A 6,044-nucleotide genomic window follows, 5' to 3' on the forward strand; every position below is an offset into this window, starting at 1 on the left:
CCATAAAATGAGGGGTAGGAACAGCAGAAAAGAACAAATTTCCCAAGGCTAAACATAGTCCACCAGGCAACATGGGACTCATCAGAACAAAAGATGAGGCCCACCTGAAACAAACAGTAAACACCCTCAAGGAAGGCCAAAAGCCCTCCAACAAAAAACCTTGCGGCCCAACAAGCATCTGCAGATGCCAGCACATCCACCTTACAAAAAAAATGGTAAAGGTGTGAACAACCAACCAGGTAGTCGACTTGCAACCTGAAGCACAGATGCCTGTATGGCGAAAAGCCCAGGAAGCACTAGGCGCCCGAGTAGAAAGCATCAAAAAACAGGGAAAGGTAGGACCTGACCCTTAATTGAAGATGCTTGCACCACCGACTGGCTGATCCACCTGGAAATAGTCGCAGCAGACGCAGGCAGCCCTGTTCTTGGGCCATCCGTGAGCACAGAGAGCGAACCTGAATTATGGGAAGATTCAGTAGTTGCAAAGTTCACCTCGAGTGCCCGAACTCTATCCAGAGTATGCAGCGCACATTCCGTAGGATGAGGGGGCTTAGGACACAAGATGGCAATACAATGTCCTCGTGCAAGTGAACTGGCCCCACAAACATATAGGGAGGACAGGACAATGTCACCAGTGCCCACACCCTACGTGCAGAGTGACAGCAACCAAGAAGGCCATCTTCTGTAATAAGGTAGGCAGGGGAAACCCTCGATACTCGCACAAGGAGGGTCTTGAAGAACCAACTGCCCCAAATCAAGGTCCCCAGTTGGTAAAGGAGGTTGCACCGGAAGAACCAAGAGACGCTCCCCCTGGAAGAAGCTAGCACCAGGGAATGGGCGGCCAAAGGCCTTTGGAACAAAAATTGCCAGAGCCGAAACCTGACCCTTGACAGTACTCAAGGCCAACTTTTGATCAACTCCCCATTGAAGGAAGAAAAGATCCGGCCACTGGAGTAAGAGCGAGGGGGAGCCCAAGGAGACTCACACCACGCAATACACGACTTTCTCATATGATGAAAAAAAAATAAAAAAAGTCATCGAAGACGCTTCCCACACTTTACGCAGGGTGGGAATCACTGAAGCAGACAATCCTCTGTCCTTCAACACCTGGCTTTCAACAGCCAAGCTGGCAAGCCAGCGACCATAAAGCTGGATGGGAGATTGGCCCCCGGAGATAAACCCTCCCTGAGAGGAATTCCCCAAATGCGCGTCAGCGGCAAGCCTGATCAGGTTGGCGTACGAAGCCCGGCGAGGCCAGCCGGAGCCACGAGAATGACCGAAATCCCCTCCGCCACGATCCTGCAAAGGACTCTTGGCAGCAACCCAAGAGAAGAAAAGCAGACAGCAGCCGATATTGACCTTGCCCATCCGTGAGCACTCTCACATGACCATGCCGGCGTCAGCCTTGCGCAGATGACCATGACAAACTTCTCTGCATCGTGCATGGTGAACCTAGTGAATGTTCTTGCCTATGACAGAACCCATGGTGCCACCATTGCACCTTCCAGAGGGTCCCGGGAAGCGGGCCACAACCTCTGCACTATCCTGTAGATGCGACACCAACAGGACCATGGCTGGAGTGCCCCCAACGAAGGCAAAACTGCTGGAACACCTCCAGATGCAGGGACCATTCCCCTGCATCCAAGGCCTGTCGACTGAGGCATTCCGCCTGCCAATTTTTCCACATCTGGAAAGGAAACAGCAGAAAGAGCCAGAACAAGGCGCTCTGCCCAATGAAGAATGGTCACTCCCAAGGCCGCAAGGACAGCCTTGGTGAAAGACATAAGCCACGGTCGAGGCGTAGTCGAGAGTACGTGCATCGGACAGCTGCAGGTGGCCGAATCAGTGAACTAGGCAGGATCGCTCTCAGCTCCAGGACAGTGATCGGTAGCCTGGATCCTCCAGAGACCATACTCCCAAAGCAGAAAACCTGCTGAGGATTCCAGTAAAAAGGAGAGGAAGGATTCCAGAACAAGACTCCCTGGTCACCTGGCTCAGCCGGATCCGTAAGTCCAGAGAGTTTGGATTCTAGTCCCATTCAAGAAAGATTGCCGCCTGGGGAAACACCCAGAGGGATTGAGCGAAAGGGACCTTCTTGAAAGACAACACCAGCAGTCCCAGAACTAGCATGCAGGTCAGAAGGGACTGTGTGCGGGACAACAACAGCCGAACCGCAGTCTGAAGTTCCAAGAGGTTTTGACCCCAAGGGAGAAACACCCTGACTGAGGACGAGTCTAAAGTCAGGCCCAGATAGTCCCTTGGACCAGGGATGATTTCAGATGTTCAGAACCTAACTGAACTCCTCCAGAGTTCTCATGGTGACTTCCAACTCCGTTGTCAGCACCGTAGGGGACACCAAACAGAAGCAGATTGGCCAGGAAATCAGGACGAATACACCCGCTGCGGCAACAGCGCAAGGACCGGAGCCAACACTTGGAAGATCCTAGTAGCAGAAGCGAGACCAGGGGGCAACGCCACAACCGATAAATATCCTTCCCCACGGCAAAAAACGGAGAACCCGTAGGTGACCCGAACATAAAGGGATGTGAAGGTAGGCAGCTTGATGTCTATGGAGGTCAGGAATCCCCCTGATGTGGGGAAGCCACCATCGTGCGAACCGATACCAACTTGAATTTTTAATCCGCACTGAACCAGCAAAGGGCCAGTAGGTCCAGCTTGTTTAACCAGAGCCTGAACTTCCCCACAGAGCACCCTCAAGCGATCTGGGGACAGTCGTACATTGGAAGAAAAAACCTCACTGGAAAAAAATAAATAAAATGGATCAAAACTCAGCCCCCGTTCACACTGGGGCGACCTGTCAGGCGACCTGGCCGCCTGACAGGTCGCCGTAGGTCACCTTCCATAGAGAAGCTGTGGACCCGTTCTAATAGAAGGGACACAAGTCGCTCCGACTTAGAAAAAGGGCCCGGAGCTTCTTTGGGGCGACCCGGAGCGACCTGCATAGACTTCAATGATATGAAGTCCGTGCCGGCCGCTCCGAGGTCGCGGTGCGAGCAGCGCGCCGCGACCTATGAGGTCGCCCGGCAAAGTAGCGTCGCCCCAGTGTGAACGGGGCCTCAATCTTGCAACTGGACCGCATGACCTCCTGAACCCAGCTGCCTGGGATCCGGGCCAGCCACAGGTCCGAGAATCGGCAAGGGGGCACCCCCCCCTCCCCTAGATGGGTGAGGGCACACATTCAGGCCGAGTAGGCCTTGTCCACCGGTCTGGAAAAAAAAAAAATCTCCTTGTTCATCAGACCAGGGTCGTTTGGAAACACCCGAGGAAGTCCTGAAGGACTTCACCACATCAACTGTCCCTGAGGGACGAAGAAACTGTTTGTGAGCCGAAAGTGAGGAACCCCATCTGCGAAGAAGGCACCCTACCCTTGTTAGCCTGTGGAAGAAAAGCACTTTTGCCCCCGTGAGACCTCTTATAGAACGTCATCCAGGGCAGTGCCAGACAGGCGATCCACCTGAAAAGGGAGATCCATTAACCACCGGAGGATTTTGCGGTCTTACGTCCAGGCCACTTTTTGCGATTCGGCACTGTGCGACTTTAACTGACAATTGCGCGGTCGTGCGACGCCGTACCCAAACAAAATTTACGTCCTTTTTTCCCCACAAACAGAGCTTTCTTTTGGTGGTAATTTATGCTTATCACAATAAGCGTATTTTGATTGGTTTGCGCAAAAGTTATTGCGTTTACTAAGTAAGGGAAAGATTTGTCATTTTTGGTGTTTTTTTTTTTTTAAATGGCGGCGATCTGCGATTTTTTTTGCGGGACTGCGACATTGCGGCGGACAGATCGGACTCTTGACAGACATTTTGACACTTTTGGGGGTACCAGTGACATTACTACAGTAATCAAATGACACTGGTAGTGAAGGGGTTAACTTTATTGGGGAAGGAGGGGTTAAGTGTGTCCCTAGGGGCGTGATTCTTACTGTGATTGGCTGTGGCTACTAGTGTAGGAACAATGATCAACGGTCCTACATAGTAGAACCGTCTGATCACCATTCCTACACAGGGGAGAATGACAGGTGGCTTTGTTTACATCAGCCGCCTGCCTTTTTCCCTCTGCACCGATGATCGGCGAGTGACCGGCGGACAGCGGGTCCGCCGGTCACACGCATGGACTTGCTAGGGAACGAGCCGGGGCGGGAGTGCGCCTTCGCGGGCGCGCGCTCACCCGCTATTGGCTCGCAAGCAAGTGACAGGCAAGTGAAGTATATATACGTCACTTTGCCTGGCCAGGGCTGACTGCCAACGTATATAGTCGTGCGGCGGTCGGCAACCTGTTAAAGCCTTCTTAGAAGTGTGATCCGCAGACCAACACTCCGGCAAGTATACGCCGGACAACCACCGCCGAAACCGACAGGTGACCCATACAAAAAGGAGCCTCATCCAGCGCGGCATCGCAAACAAATTGCAGCCCCTGCGCCAGCTGGTCCAACAGCTCCCCCAGGGAAAGTGGAACTTGCCCCACACCAAGTCACTGCGTTGGAACTCCACCCATCAGGCAGAGTCTGCGTGGCAAGGACAAACAAACACTGTTCCCAGTGCAGACTACGCCAGGGAGTGCAGATCGCGTGCCATCCTATCCCCCAGATCTTTAAAGGACAGGGTTTCTTCCACCGGAACAACGGTAGTCCTATTCAGCTAGAGACCATACATCCACGTTGGCGGAACAGTCCTCTGTACCAGAGACTCCCCAAAAGGGTAATGTCTAGCAGCCGCTTAGACACCCCCAAGGACACGTCTGAGACGGTCCCATCCTACATGAGCTTGCTAGCAAAATAAGCTGCTCCGGATGGCATGCGAGTGCCACATACTATCTGCGCCCCAGCCGCTGCTGCGCCCTCCAATTGCAGGGTGCCACGTGCCAAAACAACCAGTGCATCCACCAGCGCCTGTATCAAGCGCGGCAGGGGAGGTAGAAATGTCATCCTCATTATCCGAGGAGACAGGGAGCGAGGCAACAGACCCAGCAGGGAGGCCGACATCTACAGCGGCTGAGTCAGAATCTGAGACATCAGATGAGGCAGGGGTAGGTGGGGAAACGTTTCAGCAAACTTCCAACCTCCACCCAGGCCCAAATGCTTCCCGAACTGCCGAAAAGGCAGCGACGGACAGTGGAGATCCGGAAAGCCCTGCGGCCTCCGTGAAGAGGACAGGTGTGGACACATGGCCTGCAGGGTCCATTCTGAACCTGAGGAACCCACCAGCAAAATAATGACAAAAGTTATATTTTTTTTGCAGGAAATGACCCCCCCCCCCAATACGCCCCTCATCCTCTATAATTCCCCCCCCATACGCCCCTCATCCTCTATAATCACCCCCCCCCATACGCCCCTCATCCTCTATAATCACCCCCCCCCATACGCCCCTCATCCTCTATAATCACCCCCCCCATCCTCTATAATCCCCCCCCAAACGCCCCTCATCCTCTATAATCCCCCCCATACGCCCCTCATCCTCTATAATCACCCCCCCCCCATACGCCCCTCATCCTCTATAATCCCCCCCCCATATGCCCCTCATCCTCTATAATCACCCCCCCCATATGCCCCTCATCCTCTATAATCACCCCCCCCATACGCCCCTCATCCTCTATAATCACCCCCCCCATACGCCCCTCATCCTCTATAATCACCCCCCCCATACGCCCCTCATCCTCTATAATCACCCCCCCCATACGCCCCTCATCCTCTATAATCACCCCCCCCATACGCCCCTCATCCTCTATAATCACCCCCCCCATACGCCCCTCATCCTCTATAATCACCCCCCCCCCCATACGCCCCTCATCCTCTATAATCACCCCCCCCCCATACGCCCCTCATCCTCTATAATCACCCCCCCCCCCCATACACCCCTCATCCTCTATAATCACCCCCCCCCCATACGCCCCTCATCCTCTATAATCACCCCCCCCCCCCCATACGCCCAGTGATGGGATTCAGCCGGTTCGCACTGGTTCCATAGAACCGGTTACTAACGTTCTGCGAGTTCGCAGAACCGGCTGAATCCCTCTGCGCGTCC

The sequence above is a fragment of the Pelophylax lessonae genome (assembly GCF_965119305.1).
Source record: "Pelophylax lessonae genome assembly, chromosome: 6".
Taxonomy (NCBI): Eukaryota; Metazoa; Chordata; class Amphibia; order Anura; family Ranidae; genus Pelophylax; species Pelophylax lessonae.